The 17463-nt window shown below is 54.4% G+C and overlaps 1 protein-coding gene across 3 annotated transcripts in view; it reads right to left on the bottom strand.

The window, feature by feature from the left end:
• The window catches only part of DAB2IP (DAB2 interacting protein), a 187855-nt gene that overhangs the window by 146721 nt on the left and 23671 nt on the right, over positions 1-17463 (bottom strand). Inside the window, exon 1 of one of the 3 annotated variants that reach the window (XM_023242678.2) lies at positions 9669-9778. The exons of the other annotated variants lie outside the window; for them this stretch is intronic. The gene's annotated coding sequence lies outside the window, so the exon portion shown is untranslated. Of the gene's footprint in view, positions 1-9668; positions 9779-17463 lie in introns of those variants that run through there. 3 annotated transcript variants of the gene reach the window in all.

Raw genomic sequence — 17463 nt, 5'->3', positions numbered from 1 at the left:
GTTCCAGGCTCTGAGCTGTCAGCACAGAGCCCGACATGGGGCTGGAACCCATGAACCATGACATCATGACCTGAGCCGAAGTCGGACGCCCAACTGACGGAGCCACCCAAGTGTCCCAACTATCTCAGTTTTAAAACTGAAAGTCCCCTGTCCTGGGAACCCCCTCAGCCCTGGGCAAAGCAAGATGGTTGGTCATGGTAGCTGAGGGTTCGACCTCTTCTGAGGCCTTCATGCACTCATTCATGCATTCACGTGACAAGTGCTTACCAAGGACCGACTACGAACCAGAAACCGTGTCAGGTGCTAATGGTGAAAAGCCAGACAGGGAGCCTCTCTGCCCTCATGGGCTTTCGGTCCAATGGAAACGCACAAAAACAAGCATTAAAAAAATTCAAACACACACACACATACATGTACATATAAAACTGTGACATATGCAGGGGTGCCCGGTGGCTCAGTCGGTTAAGCGTTCGACTCTTGGTTTTGGCTCAGATCACGATCTCATGGTTCATGGGTTCAAACCCTGCATCGGGCTTGGCACTCAGTGCAGAGAATCCCTGCTTGGGATTCTCTCTCTCCTCTCTCTGCCTCTCCCTTGCTTGTGCTCCCTCTTTCTCAAAATAAATAAATAAACAAGAAAAAACAGAACTGTGACATGGGCTATAAAGGAAAAATCGAGTGCCATGGCAGAGACTAACTGGGAGAGGGGTCTGCCTCTATCAGACGCATGTTCCCGAAGGAGGAACATTCAAGGTGAGAGCTGAAGCCGGGACATTCCAAGGAGGAGAGGGGTCCAGGCCAAGGAGCAGCCTAGGCAAGGTCCACAGGAGGACGGGACTCACAGGCATGAAAGGAACCAAGGAGAGCACGTGTGGGTACAGAGGAGGGAGGACGGGGAGGGGAGAGGATCCGGGCAGGCCCACGGGACCTCAGGGCCAAGGCCAGGCTAGCTGTGGTTCTAAAAGCAGTGGGATCGGAAGCAACGCGAACTGATGTCCAGGAAACTTAAGCAGCACACACTCGGCTACTGCGTAAAAAGCAGAATGTAGGACAGCAAACAGGAGTGAGCCCAATTAGCAGCGCCCTGCGGTCAAGCATAGACGGGCCGGCTGCCTGGATCCGGTGAAACCCGCGAGCCTGGAAAATGGACAGATTCATATGCTCCCCAAGTGCCCCTCTGGTCTGGCCCTTTAACTCAGCAGACACACTATCCTCACCCCCAGAAAACTCCCGGTGATCAAAGAAAGTCAAGGCCCAGCAGCCTTGGCAATGGCCCTTATCTCCCCCTCCCCTTCCCTGCACACCCCATGGTACCTGTCATTCTCTCAGCCAAACCTGTCCCTAGCCGGCTGTGAATCAATCCCTTCCAAGAGCCCAAGTGACCATGTGGTTTCCTCCCCTCCCCCCCAAGGGGCGTGGAGTACTGGTGGTATTTTTAAGCTATTAACAATTGACATCTGTTAATTATTAGTTTGCCCACCTCTGTTTTTCTTTCACCCACACCATTGCTCAATCCACCGGCAGCCCTGGCCCTGGGAAGTAGAAATGTTCCCTCCCAACAGAGAGCTGAGGAAGCAGAGGCCCGTGGCACAAGCCAGGGTAGGGCTCGCAGTCACTAGGCCCTAGGCAGCTAACAGACCCCGGTGAACTTCCAGATCCTGGATCATAGGAAGGACAGCTGGCTCTGTACCAGATACTTGGGGGAGGGGGTCCCCATTCTGGCCCTTTCGAGCCCTGCATTTCCGTAGGCACCCACTGCCTCTGGACAGGTGGTCCTCCTAGCCAGACCAGACCCTTCTCTTGTAGACGCCAGAGATTTCCAGGCTGTGCCCCAATCAATCAAGCTGCAAATACTATGGACTCTATGAAAGGGACGTTCCCCAGGGGCCAAGGGGAGAGTAAGAAGCGCAAATAGCCATGCTCTCCTGGTGGGAGGCAGGGGGCTGGACCGCATGGGGCCCTGCGCCCCTTTCTGGCTTGGTGAAGCTGATTAGACAAGGACAGGATCTCGACAGGTAGGCACAGGGCTGAGGGACAGCATTCCAGGCAGGGAGACCTTGAGAACAAAGTCATGGCAACAGGGCAGGTGGGTGACCATGGAGTATTCAGCTGGCTGAGTGCAAAGAAAGGCGCTGTGGACACAGAGGCTCCTACCAGAGTTTGGAGGTCTCTAAAGCTTGACCTCAGAAGTCTGGACTAGATCGTGGGGAAAACAGGGAGGCTCTCAAGATCCCTGAGAAGAGGGGGGACTGGTCAGACCAGGGTTTAGAAAACTCCCCTGGAGGCGGAGTGGAGGGGGGTCGGGAGGCAGGCCACGAGACAGGCTGGTTATTCCCAGTAGACAATGGGGCAGTGATGGAGGCAGGAGCCAGTGCCAAGGGGACCTGGTAGTCTGGCACAAAGGAGGAAGAAGGGAAGGGAGGGAAACCACCAGGCCGGGATTCCCTGGCCCCGGAGCTGGCCAGTGCAGCCTCACCTGAGAAAGAGGGAAGTCGGGAGGTGGAGGGGGGTGGTTAGGGCAGGAGGAAGTGGTTTTAGCGGGAAGAAAAAGACTTCCCTGTTGGATGGCTGATGTGCCTTTAGAGCATCTGGTGAAAATCACTTCTCCATCTGGAACTCAGGAAAGAGGATTATAAGAGATTTACAATCCAGAATGGGAATAGTCCAGGTTCAGCAGTCATTGGCACCCCGGGGTGAACGGAGCTCCCAGATGAGACCCAGCAGGCAAAAAGAGGAGCACACCCAGGTGGGATCAGAGGGCATCAGTCAGGGGCCCGGAGGGTGTGGTGTCTGGGAAGGCAAGAGTCGGGTGGCTGGAGACCCGGTCCAACTCTGGGAAGGTTGGCCAAAGCCCTGAGCGAGAGTGAGATTACAATCAAAGATCCCATGTACTGAGTTCCTTTTACATGCCAGGCCTTGAACTTGGGACCTGACATGCACCATCGACCTCGCCGAGGCCTCCAAAAACCCTTGGAGCCAGCACTGCCATCCCATTTTACAGATGGGAAAGTCAGCAAAGAGCGGCTCAGTCACCCAGCTGGTTGAGCCTAGTCTTGAACCCAGCTGGACTCCAGAGCCCACACATCCTTTGAACCACTATATGGGGTAGGGGGGAGGTCAGCGTTTGCTGACCAGTCAGTGGGGGGTATTTTCATGGGGGAAGGGGTTCCTAGAGGCCAAAAGGTGACCAGGTAGAAGCAGACAACTGTTCTAGCTGGGAAGAGTGAGAGGGTGACTCTAGCAACTTCCTCCAGCAGCTGGCCCAGACGGCTGGAATAGGAGCCGCCCATCTGAGCGGAAGGATCTGGAAGGCTGCAGCAGGGGGCCAGAGCCGGGAAGGACCTTTAGTTCTTGTTCTGCCTTTAGGATCCAAACTTGGAAAACAATGGCCGCTAAAAGTGATTTGATGACTAAAATTTTTGACTGTGGCTAAGTTTAGCACTCAGGGTGGGGTAGGCACAATGATGTACAACGTGCAAACCTTGACTTCCGCCCCCAGCCCTATGTTGTATCCTGGCCCCTGTTTAACTCCTCTTTTCCCACATTTCCGAATAATAACCCAGGGAGGGCTCAGAGATAATGAGATCCCCATTCGGTATCTCCTTAGCACCGAACGCCTAAACTAAAAAGTACAATGTTTAACCCAAAGGAATCAATCACTAATGGTGGAATTTCAGGCCCCAGAGGTGGTTTGCTAGGAGTTCCCCAAATCATACGCCAGTTCTCAAGCTGCACTGAAACAGTGGCTGCACATGGTAAGCACTCAATAAATATGTGTCTCCAGGCAGGAGCCACAGAGCTCACTGTTGTCACAGTCCAAGGACAAGAAGGCCTCCCTGGAGCCTCACAGCGCCAGAAGCCACACCTTCCAACAATCACTCCTTCATCACGCCCAATCACATTGTAATTTATCCGTCGGTTCTATAGGGTAATATTGTATCTGGCCAGAAAGGGCTTCCAAGCACATGAATTTGACCTTTTAAAGTTTGGGGGAATCATTCAAAATTGTTTACGTTCAACCCAATTGTTTTCAATCCTTGAAAGCATTTGTACAACACGAAAACTCAGACCAGACTACGGATGGCAAACAGGCCACACAGCACACCAGCCCCCGCCACCCCCACCACCAGGGCCTAGGCGCGCCTCGCTAACTGATTATAGCACTCTCTTCTGCCGGGCCACGATGTGGCTTCAGATCCTCTCAATGCCCAGGGTTTGCTTTGTTTCGCTTATAGGAAGTGATGTGAATACCACGTGGATATTGTGTCTCCAATGAACATTCCTTCTCTGGGGAAAAAAAAAAAATGTCTACAAAAATCCATTGAATTTACTAACCACGCATGGCATGTGCATTGTTATTATGGCTCTTTTGTTGTTTTTGTGTGTTTCTGCTCCCCCTTCTGCCAGGGCTGGCACCCCAATTTTCCCTGAGGATCCCCCCTCCCCACTCTAATTCAGTGGAGAAATAGAGCTTAGAACTGGGGGAAGCGGGAGGAGTGAGACAGATAGGACATCCTAACTAATTCATTTAGTTAGGATTCATTGGGCCTCCTTGAGTTCTTTATATACGTGAGTTCATAAAATCCCTCTTTGGCCAGTTTGGGGTGGGGGTGGGGGCTTTGTTTCCTGGACCTGAAAGGAACCCCTGACCCCAGTGTAAGCCCGGAGCTGGGCCCTGAGGGGTGACCCCAAGGTGACAGAGAAACCTGTCATTCAGGAGCTCCCCAGAGCAGCAGGTGGATAGCCGAACCCAAGAAACCAGGCCCAGAACTGACTCCAGCTCAGAGCTGTGGCGGAACCAGAGAGATCACTGCCCCCCTCTCCCTGGTTGCCCCCACCCTCCACTACTGCCCCCAGAGTCTGGGAGTCAGGAGAATGGTGTGAGGCCTCGCCCTGCTCCGGACTCACTGTGGGAACTTGAACAGATCACCCTGGGCCTTGACTTCCTTGTCAGCAGAATGGGGGTAGAAAGGCCACGTGGCAGCCAGGCTGAACATCAGGGAAGGGAGTGCATGGTCCAGACCTCCCACAGGGAGGGTGGTGGTTATGACCACCGCCCCTGGTCTGGAGAAGAGAGACCACCCCCTCCCCCCCCCCCCCCCCCCCCCCCCCCCCCCCCGCCAAAGCCCTGGCACCGGGCTGCCTCCTCCATACAGGCCCCGGATGAGAGGGATCCGAGGAACCTTCCAGTCCGAGCTTTTCCTCCCATGTCCAGACCATTCGCTCATTTGAAACCAGGTCTTCTCTGGGCATTTGCAGGGGGACCGTTTCTGGCAGGAAGTCCCTCATACTGCCTCCCGTCCACTGAGCAGTAAAACTCCCATGTCATCGGCGCTCCCCACCACGCCGAGGCCCTCCCTTCCTGCCGTCCCCCGGGCGCTCCAGGGTCCAGAGCCAGCACCTCTGTCCGCCCAGGGGGAAGGTCAGGCCGATTCACAGCAGCTGCCCTCCCCAAAGGCTCTCCTGGGAGTCGCTGCAGCCTCCCTCGCCCTCCAGGAGGCCAGAGAGTGAGGGCCAAGGTCAGGGTCAGGTCGGGGCCAATGCCCAGCGCTGAACTGCCTGTGGTGAGCAGTGACCAAACCCATTAGACCTGACACCTGCCCTTCGGCTCCTCATTTTCCTACAATAAACCTGCCCCAGCCGCCACAGTCAGATGAGCTCTGTGCAAGCCAGGCATCTTCAATGCAAGAGGGGGCAAATTTAAAGGTAAGACATACATTATCTGCAGGCACTGCCCCACCCCCCACCCCCACCCCCACCCTCACCATCACCAGCAGCCACTGGCCACCAGTGCCTCTGAAGATGCCTTTGTGGGCATCCCCCTGCCTCTGCACCAGCACCCTCCCCCAAAACAACACCCAACAGCTCTGAATTACCAAAATCAATTACTCCAAGAAGGAGCTCAGGCAGACAGGCGTTAGAATAAAGACAGCAGATAATTCCCACCGTCAGGTAATTGCTCCCCAGAGAATTTCAGATAATAAAAGAGGAATAAAAAAAGAGAGCATTTTCCCCCAGAAAGGAAGGGGAGACAGTGCACTGATAAACAGAAGGCTATTCTCTTCCCTTCTGCCTTCTCTCCACTTCCTCGGCTGTGCTCCTGCGGGAGGACCCAACCAACGTTTCAGAAATCCACGGGGCTCAGGATGGGAGGTGGGTGGGTGAGTTCCAGGGTCCCGGGCCCTGGGGACAGTGCAATGTTCACAGCGGACATTTGACTCTCATGTCCTTCCTTGAGCAGGGACGCGGGCGAGGCCAGAGCTCCCGTTACACACAGGCCCAGGGATACATGATTCGGCAGTTAATCTCTCTGTGTGCCACACGTTCATCTCATCCCCTCAACAAGGGCAGAAGCTTTGTGACAGCAAGTCCTTGGCTGACACCAACAGCCTCTCCTTGCCACCTGGCCCCGGATACCCACATAAAGGACCTATCAATTGATCCGGAAGGTAGGGGCATGCAGGTGTTTCTGAGGCCTGTTACTTGATTTCCTTGATTGCAAAATGGGGAAACAGCACCAAACTATCACACGGATGTCTACAGCACCGCATCCCCAAGACAAAGCCTTGTCAACAGGTACTCCAAGAAGAAGAATACCTATGGTTAGAGGTTTGGAGAGTCCTGGGGTAAACAAAGTTTGGCTGGTTTCTTCGCTGCAGACCTTGTCAGAGCCTTCAAAATTGCTAACATGAATTGGTACTGTAGGATTGCTCATAAAGCATGCAGCCTTTTCCAAAACTCTTTTTCTGCTAAGTACCTCCCCAGACTGATAGTCCATGGAACACAGTAGGGCCAACAGTGGCTGCAGACCTAAGGTGGGTGTAATAAGGCATTTAAAGGGAACCGGTCAGGGGGCTATAGGAAAAATTCACGGAGGCATAGAGCTTAAGATAAATTCTAAAGGAGAAAGGAGGGGCAGAGACAACAAGGAAGGGACATCCCACGCTGAGGAGACTGCCCAAGCAGGAGCCCGGGGTGGGGGTGGGGGGGCAGGGGAGATCCCTGGGCTTGCTGGGTCCAACGATTTGCCTTAACTGTTATCTGGAGAGAAGGAGGGAAGGCTGGAAAGGCGAGGTGGGAAGGGTCTTGGGATAAGGAACACAGCAAGGGTTTTTTTGAGGTCCTTGAGCAAATAATGGCTTGCTCGTTGAGTAGTTACCGTGTGTAGTACAGTGTGAAGTACAATTCTCACAACGCTCCTGTGAAGCAGGTTCTAGTGCGTGTCTCCTTTCAGAGGCAAGGGCCGGTCAAGTGGCTCCCCCAATTCCCGTAGCTCCTGAGTAGTGGGCAGGGATTGGAAGCCTCCGGCATATCAATTACAGAACTTGTGCCCCTAAGCACTGCACTGTGAGGGACAGGGCAGAACCCAATGCCGCCAATTCCCTGCCATGTTGAAGCTTTGTCCCGATGCCCGGGTTTTTGATCTATACTTCACCGGCCAGAACGCCCCAACTATATACAGAGGTCATTAGTTCTAGATATTTAAAGGGAGTTTTTGCAACCGTCCCTCCGGGAACGGGCAAAAAGGTGCCAAAACACAAGTTGGCACCGAGAGAAACGTGTGGCCGAACCCATCAACATCCTCCACAAGATTTATGTTTCCCAAGCACGTGGCTGCTGCTTGATTTATGGGGCCTGTGGAGCCGTCCTGAGGAGGGAGCAGACCGCTCAAGGGAGGGAGGCATCATGATCATCAAATATTTCGATAATCATCTCCATCGCAGTAAAGAAGGCACCAGACCACTTCCTGCCCTTGTGCGGGAAAGGAAGTGAAATTGTTTCCCTTGATTCAATCAGGTAATTAACTAGACAATGCAAAGAGAAATTCCAGCAAGGATATAAATACTTAAAATCCCCGCACTAGCTGGTGAGGAGGATGTCAACAACAGGAGCTCTGGCGGAGGGGAGAGGTGGGGGCGGAGAGGTGTGGCCCGAGCTGAAAACAACCGCGGGCCGGCGGCGGTTCATAATGACAGGCCCTCGCCCCGTGCCAGCTCTGTGGTAAGCACTTTACACGCATTACCTCACTTACGCCTCAAAACAACACAGTGACGTCGGTGTCACTATCATCCTCGTCTGACAGTTGAGAAAACTGAGGTGCAGGCAGGGAAGTGACTCGTCGGAGAGCACGCCGTGGACGCGCCACACTCGGCTCTGATTCCAAAGCCGCGTCTTCATCCGCAGGCCTCCGCTCCCTCTCCAAAGGCATGCCCCAAATAAAGGGATGTTCAGGTCTAAATGGGGAAACCGAGGCAGGATTGGACACTTCCCTCCTGCCCAAGTGTCCTGCCTAGCCTGGTCCGTCCTGGCTGCCGGGCCGCCACAGAGAAGCAGGGAGGCTTGGGAGAAGGGGTTTTGCAATCCTATTTGCAGAAGCCTGGGCAGCTGTCCTCCCCGGGAGGGGGTGGGGGGGATCCCTCCAGCCTCCCTTCCTCCAGGAAGCCTCCCTGACTGCTCGCCCTTCCCATACACCCACCTGTGGCCTCTCCAAAGACGAGGCACGCTTTCTCCCTAAGACTGGACCCCAGAGGTTCTCGGCAGAGAGGGAGAAGCAGAAACTACCACCGGTTTGAGTCCTCCTCACCTTCACCCGGCAGATCTATTTCAACAAAGCCTCATCCCAGTGATTTAAACAGCAGAAACAAGCTCTAGTGGAATGTGAATGCGAAATACAAACTTCAGGCACCTTAAAGAAATCTTTTCCTCTATTATCCCCTGTCTCTATTCATCAATGCAGCGCACTTAAAAACCCATATTCGAAAACCTTTTTGTTTGGGCAATTTGAGTCGCTGTGTGTCTTTACAAGACAAATAAACGAGCCATTCATATAGTCTCTTTAATTCCGATTTCTATATGCCCAGAACTGCCTCCACCAGACGCAGAAAGTTCTGGAAAGGAGCACGGGCCGGAATATTCCAAGACCAACGTGAAGCGGACTGAGAAGGCCCTCATTAACAACAGTGCCAAGAATGGTAAGTAATAACAGAACACTAGCATTTATTGTGTATGATGTGTAGACACTGAGCTGTGCTCTTGGCTCGGTGCCTAATTTTAACCCAACAACAGCCCTAGAAGATAGGTATTGCTGTTATGCCCAATTTACAGATGAGAATACTGAGGATCTGAGAAGTGAGGTAACTGTCCACGTCACACGGCTGCTAGGCGAACCAGCCAGGACTCCAGTTTCGTGGGCCCCAGACCACCCCCCACCCTTGGCCTCTCTGCAGTGCTAGGCCCTTCTGGGGCGAGAACAGGCCGCTAGCTTCTTCCCCCATCTCCCACCCCGAGTCCAGAACTCAGCCTCCAGCAACAGACCCCGCTTCCAAATCTGAATCAACACCGCATTGGTCACTCCACTCAAAGGGAAACGGTGGGGAGGAGGGGAAAGGAATTAACATCGACATCAAAAAAAGCCAAGAGCTACAGGGGCCAGAGAGAAGCAGGCCCACGACTGGGTATCTGTGAGAGCATGGCTTTTAATGTGCCCTTCCCTCATGGAGCCTGGATACAGCCATACCTGCTCTCCTCTGCTCCCTCTCTGGCTGCTCAAGGCCACTGTTAGAGGGGAAACATGGGGGTGATATCAGACTAGAAAAGGACTCCACAGTCACCCCCTTCCTGCTCCTCACCAGCTTAATCGCACCCAATTTCTCTGTATTTATACTTACGTGGCAGCTGGAGGGTGGGAAGCACAGTGTGGGGTAGAAAAGACTTTCATTCAAACTCTAGTTCTCCCCCTTCCCTGCTAGGTGACCTTAGTAACTCCTCCTCTCTGGGCCTCAGTTTCCTCATCTGCAAAATGGAAATAATAATAGGACCCCATAAGTCTGTTGTGAGCACCAGATGTGCTAATATCGGAAAGTCCTGAGCCCAGTGCCTGGCCCAGGGGAGCACTCAGACAGTGTGGGCTGCTAGGAATTAGTATTTTACAGCCCAGGCAGGTCCTGCACCTTGCACAGAACAAACACTGACACGAGCTCCTGGCTCCTGGTTCAAGCTCTTTCCTGACACAGAGCTACTCTCTTGGGAATGTGAAACGGCCCAGCCCAGGAGCTTTCCCATCTCTGCAATTCACAGGCCAAGTACAAAGTCCCAACCAACAGGTTTGTTTTTCTTACACACACGTGCGCGCGCACGCACACATACACACACACACACACACACACACACACACACACAATCGACAAGTGGCTCAGAGTGAAAGTTCCCAAACCTTGGCATCCTCCCCCATCCAGAGGTGAGTAGTGATCTCATCCCTGTGACTAAGCCAACGCCAACGCCAAGAGCCCTCTCTGGGAACCCGCGGGCTTCGCATCACTGCCTCTCAGCCCCAAGAGGAGCCAAGGCTGCGAGACTGGGATTCACGCTGAGCTGGGAATCCCTGCTCTTGGAGCCGAAAAATCAGAGTGGCTCCGAAAAGCAGGGGGGTGTTGCCTCCAAAGACCAGGAGGGGCAGGAGATCTGGGTTCCAGTCACAGCTCTGCCATGAACTTCTTTTTTGTTTTTAATTTTTTTTTTTTAATGCTTATTTATTTTTGAGAGAGAGACGGAGCATGGGCAGGGGAGGGGCAGAGAGAGAAGGAGACACAGAATCCGAAGCAGGCTCCAGGCTCTGAGCTGTGAGCACTGAGCCCGATCGGGGGGCTCAAACTCAAGAACCCGTGAGATCATGACCTGAGGTGAAGTCGGACGCTTAACCGACTGAGCCACCCAGGCTCCCCTGCCATGAGCTTCTTTAAAGCAAACGCAGGCCTCTGTCTGCCCAACCCTAAAATGGGCAGATTTCAGGTTTCCAATGGTCTGTTCAGCTCAGATTTGGTTTAACTCCTGTCCTGCCCACCAGGGGCCTCTGGCCCAGCTGGGGAAGGAGCAAAGCGCTAAAGAAGGTACAGGTTAGAGGGCACTACGATGCATGAAAGGAGAGGCCAGGGCTGCTGGAGTGAATGGCACAGGCTGCCAGGCGAAGCTGGGCCTGACTAGGGGGTGTGGGGGGGGGGGGTCCGAACTGAGGGGTGGGGCTGGGAGGAGAGGAAAACCAATCCCGGTGGTCAGAGCTTGTCAGGGGCCAGGAACACAGAGCTGCGGGCGCCAGAGTCAACGGGACAAAATTCCAGTGAATCAGGCCAGGAGAGGAGAAGAGCCTTCTCCCAGAACTTCGGCCACCGTCTCCCCCTCGTCACTCCCCCCCACCAGGGTGCAGACAATCAGAAGAACCTGGATACAAACCAGGAAAAGCCAAGAAACCCAGATACAGACTCTGCCCCAGAGCTGGCTCCTAGCAGAACCCAGAGGCAGCGGCAAACGAGAGCCTCTCTCTTCCGCGGCGCTGGGTTCCAGGAGAGGTGGGGACAGACAGGGGGTCTCCCCAGGCTTTTCTATGAAATGTGCTCTAGCAAACACCATAGAATGACACCTGTCGCAAAGCCAGGGAGCACACCATCGCACTGCACTGTTGAGAAAGCGGGCGACTGCTGTGCTCTGGAAACCTCAATGGCTCCCTGTTGCCTGCAGCATCCTGTTCGCCCTCCTTACTATGCCATTCAAGGTGTTCGATGTGAGGTCCCAAGGGGACTTTTTCACTCCCATCATGGCCCCACCTCCCCCCCCCCCACACCCTCTCCAGCCACTTACACTCTCCGATCCTCTAGCCCCCTCTGGAGCCTTTGCCCGCTGGGGCCGCGATCTGTCCTTGTCTCCTCACTGCCCTTGCCATTTTCCTTAATAATCTGCCTCTATTGTTTCAACCGCCCCCTTGCCCTCTTGGACAGCCTGCTGACTTTTAGACTTGAATCAGGCTCCTTCCGAATAAAGAACGCGGACGGAGGGAACAGACCTGGCTTCCGTCACCACATTTTGGGTACGGGCTCCAGCGAGTAATTGGGCCCATGCCTCCACGTGCCCATTTACAACGCGGGCAGTGTGACCTCTACTTACGTCAACGGCTGCCGAGCCACTCGAGTGAGATAATGGAGCCAGAGGGCTCTGCACAGCCTCAAGTGTGACACGATCCCAAGGGATTAGGATGTCTATTTTTAACTCCCCACATCCTGGCCGAAAAACAAATCCCTCACACACCCTGCAGATCCCTATCAGGGGGTTTGGCAGAGCCTTTTGGGAATTGTCTCCTCCCGGAAGCAGCGCCAGCTTTGATGGCTTTCCCTCTGCCGGGAAAGGCTCCGAGATCCCTGCTCCAGCCAGGGCCAGCTTCCATTATGTCTGGCTGGGTCCTCGCTGTCCCTGTCAAACAGCCATTTCCTGGTGGACTCAGTTGTCACATATTCTCCAGCCGGTGACAGCCAGACAGGGTCACCCGGAGGGGTCAGCCTTGAGGGACCCGTGCTAGGATGCTCAGTCTAGGGGCAGAGGCAGGAGTGGAGGCGGGTAAACCAATCAAACGCAAGAGAGTAGGATGTTTAGTAACAAAGACATCACGGGAGGCCACCGGGCTTTGAGGCCCCTGCCAGCTTCTGAGCGAGGGGCTTGGGCAGCTTCTGAACGTAAAACCCGACCGTTACCAGTGTTGCTCCTATCCCTCCAGCACCCCTAGCATCCCTCGGACCACACTCCAAGATGGGTCTTTTTTTTTTTTTATTTATTTTTTGAGGAGGGGAGGGGCAGAGAGAGAGGGGAAGAGCCCAAGCGGACTCCACGCTGTCAGCAGCGAGCCCGATCGTGAGATCATGACCCGAGCCAAAGTCTGAGGCCTAACAGCCTGAACCACCCAGGCGCCCCCAAGATGGGTCTTTAATAGGTTATCAGCCCCTGTGACCTACGGGGAGACGGGAGCTTCCGACTTCAGGATAGAGCTCCGACCCGTCACTGGTCCACCTGTGTGAGTGTTGGCTCAGTTCATCAGGACATTGTTTGTTCTCCCAGATCCCACCTCGGCCACTACCTACTACCTAAGTTCACTCTCATCAAAGGACGCCAGCAGAGAAAATGACCCTAACACAAGAGTTGCAAAGAAAAAAAGCCTTGTTCTGAATGGGGAGCCTTCAAACCCCCTGGATTAGCAAACCTCCCCCACCGCTGAACTCAGGGACAGACAGTTTCACTGGAGGTTCTGCCAGCAAATAGCTGTACATCCCTAGAAGAGTCACGTGACCCCCTGGGTGCCTCTGCTTATGTCTGAAAGCCCCCAGCACAATCCCGATGAGCCCACAGACTCTTCCTAAGTACTTTGCAAACTCTTAGGAATTCTACCGAGTCAGAGGCATCTTGGTGATGCGTGTTGGTGCGCATTGGAGACCTGAAGCGCTGAAGTTCAGCCTGCGGCGGGGGTGGGGTGGGGGGTGGACTGAGACACCCTTTTCAGACCCTCTTCCAGGCTTCTCTGTCTTTGATGCCACAAAACAGAATAAAAAAGCAGATCAGGACCAACCCAAAGGAGGCAGGGAAGTCTTGCCACAAACCAAAGGCATTTCTGTCCGTCCCTCGGCTGCAGGCAGGCTGGTACAGAACACACAATGACAGGCCACCCCCGCTGTTTGCCCTGGGAAGCAGGGTGCCGGCAAAATGCTCTGAGCCAGGAACAGAAAAGCCAAGCCCAGTGACAACCAGTCCAACCCTACAAGGCTTTATGAGCATTTACTAGCCCAAAGAAGGCCCCGTCCGGGCTCCGCCCACTCCGTGGGCACAGAGATGAAAAGTAAGGCCCAGGCCTTGCCCTCGAGAAGCTCAGAGCCCATCCTGGGAGACGGGCAAGCTGACGGCAAAGTGTAAAGGAGGCAGTTGTTAGGAGCTACAAGCCAGGACCGCACAGGGGACGGTTCACCCTTCGTGGAAGGATGAGACCAAGTGGAGGTGACGTTTGTGCCAGACCCAGAGGGGCAGGAAGAATCTGGGCAGTGAAGCAGTGGCCGAGAGAGAGGGGCATCCAGGAGTCACAGGCAGAGACCAGGAAACAGGCGGCCTGAAGAGCAGAGGGAAGACAGGGTAACAGCAGAGGGAGAATGGCGTGGATCGCGGGTTCGATCCGGAAGGTGGGTAACAGGGAGCCGCCCCCGGGGAGGGAAGAAGGGGCTGGATGGAGGGAAGCGGAGGGCAGGAGGCTGGTGGAGGCTGCGGTTAACGAGACCCAGCTTTAGGAAGCAGGGCTGCTAGGGGCTCACCCCGGGCATGGAGAACAGGGAACTGGATCCCCTCAGCCAGCTGCTCTGCTCCAGGGAGAGGCTATAGCCCAGCTGGCACAGACCCCAGCTGGGAGGGGCCGGCCTCAAGGAATGCTGGGGATGTGCAGGGGAGAGGCATGTGGTGGCTCGGGAGGGAGACAGGGACTACTACACATGCTCGGGGCCTCTCCGCCAAGGCTGTCGTGGGCAGAGAGGGGGCTCAGCTGGGTTGGAGCTGGGTTGGTCTCAGAGCCCCTCCGCTGCTCCCTCGGCTCCCTCCCACGACCCCGGCCAACCCCCCCATCACCCCCCCCTGCAGTGTTCAGAGCGCAGACTACTAATTCCAGAGGTGAGCAAGCTGGCCCTGCCCTGGGCTCCCTCCCGCTGCCTGCGCCCGCAGCCCTCGGCTCCCCGAGTCCCCTGGACGCTGAGCCCACAAAGCCTTGCTGACTGGTTTCGCACCAAGCCAGGGCTGCGCATCGCCCTCCAACCCAAGCCAACAACTCATCCGTGCCCTGCGCCCGTCACGGAACCCCCTCTCCAGAAATGCAGAAAACAGAGCGTAACCTGTGAATGCGGGGGTTGAAAGGAACGTCAGACATCTAACTAAACGCCCCCACCTTGCAGACAAGGAAACGAAAATCAGTCGTGAGAGATGACCGGCCCTGCCCAGGGTCACGCAGCCCAGTGGTGGTCCAGCCAGAACCCACGTCTTCAGGCTTCCAGGAGGGTCTGGCACCAAAGCCATGACCAGGTGGGGCGGTAGAACACAGCGTATTGGATACAGTACAGATAAAAAAAAAAAAAAAAAAAAAAAAAGCCCTGTGCTTAGGTCAAGGGACCTGGGTTCAAGTTCTGACCTTCCCATCTTTCCCATGCACACAGACATTAGAGCTTCGGACACGTCACAACAGCTTCCTGGACTCCAGTGACCTCTTCCGTAAAATGGGTGTTTAATGGGGCGCCTGGGTGGCTCAGTTGGTTAAGCGACTGACTTCGGCTCGGGTCGTGATCTCGCAGTTTGTGAGTTCGAGCCCCGCGTCGGGCTCTGTGCTGACAGCTCGGAGCCTGGAGCCCGCTTCGGATTTATCTCCCTCTCTCCCTACCCCTCCCCTGCTCATGCTCTGTCTCTCTCTGTCTCAAAAATAAATAAACATTAAAAAAAATTAAAAACAGAGACACTGTCTGCCCCTCCCCTGCTCACGCTCTGTGTCCCTCTGTCTCTCAATAATAAATAAACGTTAAAAAAAATGGGTGTTTAATAACTCTGTGCTTTCAGCAGGATCAAACAGAATAAAGGCAGAGCAAGTGCTCTGTGTAGAGCAGAGCTAGGAGGTCAGGACCGGGATCCTGCTGAGGCCCAGGCAAGCGATTCCTTTACCTTCACTGCTCCTGGAAGCCAGCCCAGCCCAGCCAGCCTGAAGTCAGACATTTCCCCCAGAGCTGCCCAGGGGCCAGCAAAACAGCCCTCCAGGGGAAGGGGTGGGTGTCCACTGGGTTTATAGCATCGATGCGCACAAGGCAGGCACACCCGCTCCCCTCCCCAGGAAGTCCCTTGTCTGGGAGGACAGAGGTCATCATGGGGCCACAGAGGAGGAAGGAGAGGGGAGGGGGGGGTCCTGCTCCCTTCTCCTGGGTCTTCACCGTCCCAGCTGAGAAATCTGAGCGCAAGTTCCTCACCCAAGGTACACTGATCTTTCTAGAAAGCAGAGGTCACAGGCTTTGAGGGGAGGGAGGTGGGGGGCGCAGGACCTCCTGGGAACCACAGGCTTGCTGCCATGCACATCCAGACGTGGCAGGAGAGGCTCACCTCTGTCCTCCAGGGGCCTCCCCAGAATGCCTGACAGCCACCCAGGAGACTTCCACAGAAAGCAATCAGCCCACCAGTGGGTATAACATCCTGCCTGTTTTACAATGGAGAGAAAGCCCCAGAAAGGGAGACTAACCAGCCAAAGAGAGTGGGGCCAAGGCTTGGACTTAGATTGCTTGGAACCCATCTCCCACACTCTCTTCCTGAGTGCACCTTAGAGCTACGGTTCCCAGACTGTACTGTGCATGAGAAGGGCCCTGGAGTGTTCTTATTTGTTATTTTTCGGAATGTTTATTTATTTATTTTGAGAGAGAAGAGAGACCGTGTGTGCAAGTATGTGTGTGGGGGAGGGGGACAGAGAGAGAGAGAGGGAAAGAATCCCAAGCAGGCTCCGCACTGAGCTGAGCCTTGATGAGGGGCTCGATCTCACAAACCCTGAGATCATGACCTGAGCCAAAATCAAAAGTCAGATGCTTAACTGACTGAACCACCCAGGCACCCCCACACCCAGGGAGTTTTTAAAAGTACACATTCCTCTACTGCCTAGGTGTGGAGTAGAGATGAGAAATCTGCATTTTAATAGGTGCCCCAGGTGGTTGTGATAAAGCACACACCAGAGACCTGGGTGAATGCACACATGTATACACACTCATGGGCACGCACGACATGGGCCAGCACAGGACGAAAATAACGATTAGAAGCAAGGGCTCTAAAGGCAGATGCTGGGTTTGGGATGCAGCTCGGCTCCTTAGGGGTTGTCTGACCTTGGGTAAATCTCGAGACCTCTCTGAACCTGTTTCTTCACATGCGAAATGAGGATAAGAAAAGAAATCAGCCTGGGGCGCCTGGGTGGCTCAGTCTGGTTGAGCCTCCGATTTGGGCTCAGGTCACGATCTCATGTGAGTTCGAGCCCCGCATCGGGCTCTGTGCTGACAGCTCGGAGCCCGGAGCCTGCTTCGGATTCTGTGTCTCCCTCTCTCTCTGCCCCTCCCCCGCTCATGCTCTGTCTCTCTCGGTGTCAAAAATAAAATAAAAACATTTTTAAAAAATTTAAGAAAAGGAATCAGCCTCAAGGTGTTGTCCTGAGGGTAATGATACGTCCCAAGGAAATAATACGCGTAAAGCCCTCAGCACAGGACCTAGCGTATCATAAACACTCACTAAACGGTGCTACAATCATTGCCAAACTCAGCTCAGTGTGCTCAATGCCTAAGGGAAGAACAGAACAGCAGGCACCAGGGGACCACAGTGAATAATTGAGCCAGTAAGAGATGCCTGAAGGGTTGTACCAGAACCAGTGGGTAGAAGTAACAGGGACACAAATCTCCGCTCCACACAGGAAGGAATTTTTAACAGACTGGAGTTGCCCAATCATGAAACCCGCTGCCTAGTGGACTGTCACTAGAGGATCCCAGCTAAAAAGACTAGAGGTTCACCACGTAGAGATACAGCACCAGGGAAGGAAGAAGAGAGGGTGGCCTAGAGCTCTTGAAGGTGACTTTCAGCCGGGTTCTACAAGTCAGTCCCTCTCCCTGTAATGCT

The sequence above is a fragment of the Felis catus genome, chromosome D4, assembly GCF_018350175.1.
Source record: "Felis catus isolate Fca126 chromosome D4, F.catus_Fca126_mat1.0, whole genome shotgun sequence".
Lineage (NCBI taxonomy): Eukaryota > Metazoa > Chordata > Mammalia > Carnivora > Felidae > Felis > Felis catus.
The sequence above is the reverse complement of the archived record's forward strand: the minus strand, read 5'-3'. Positions and strand labels throughout refer to the sequence as shown.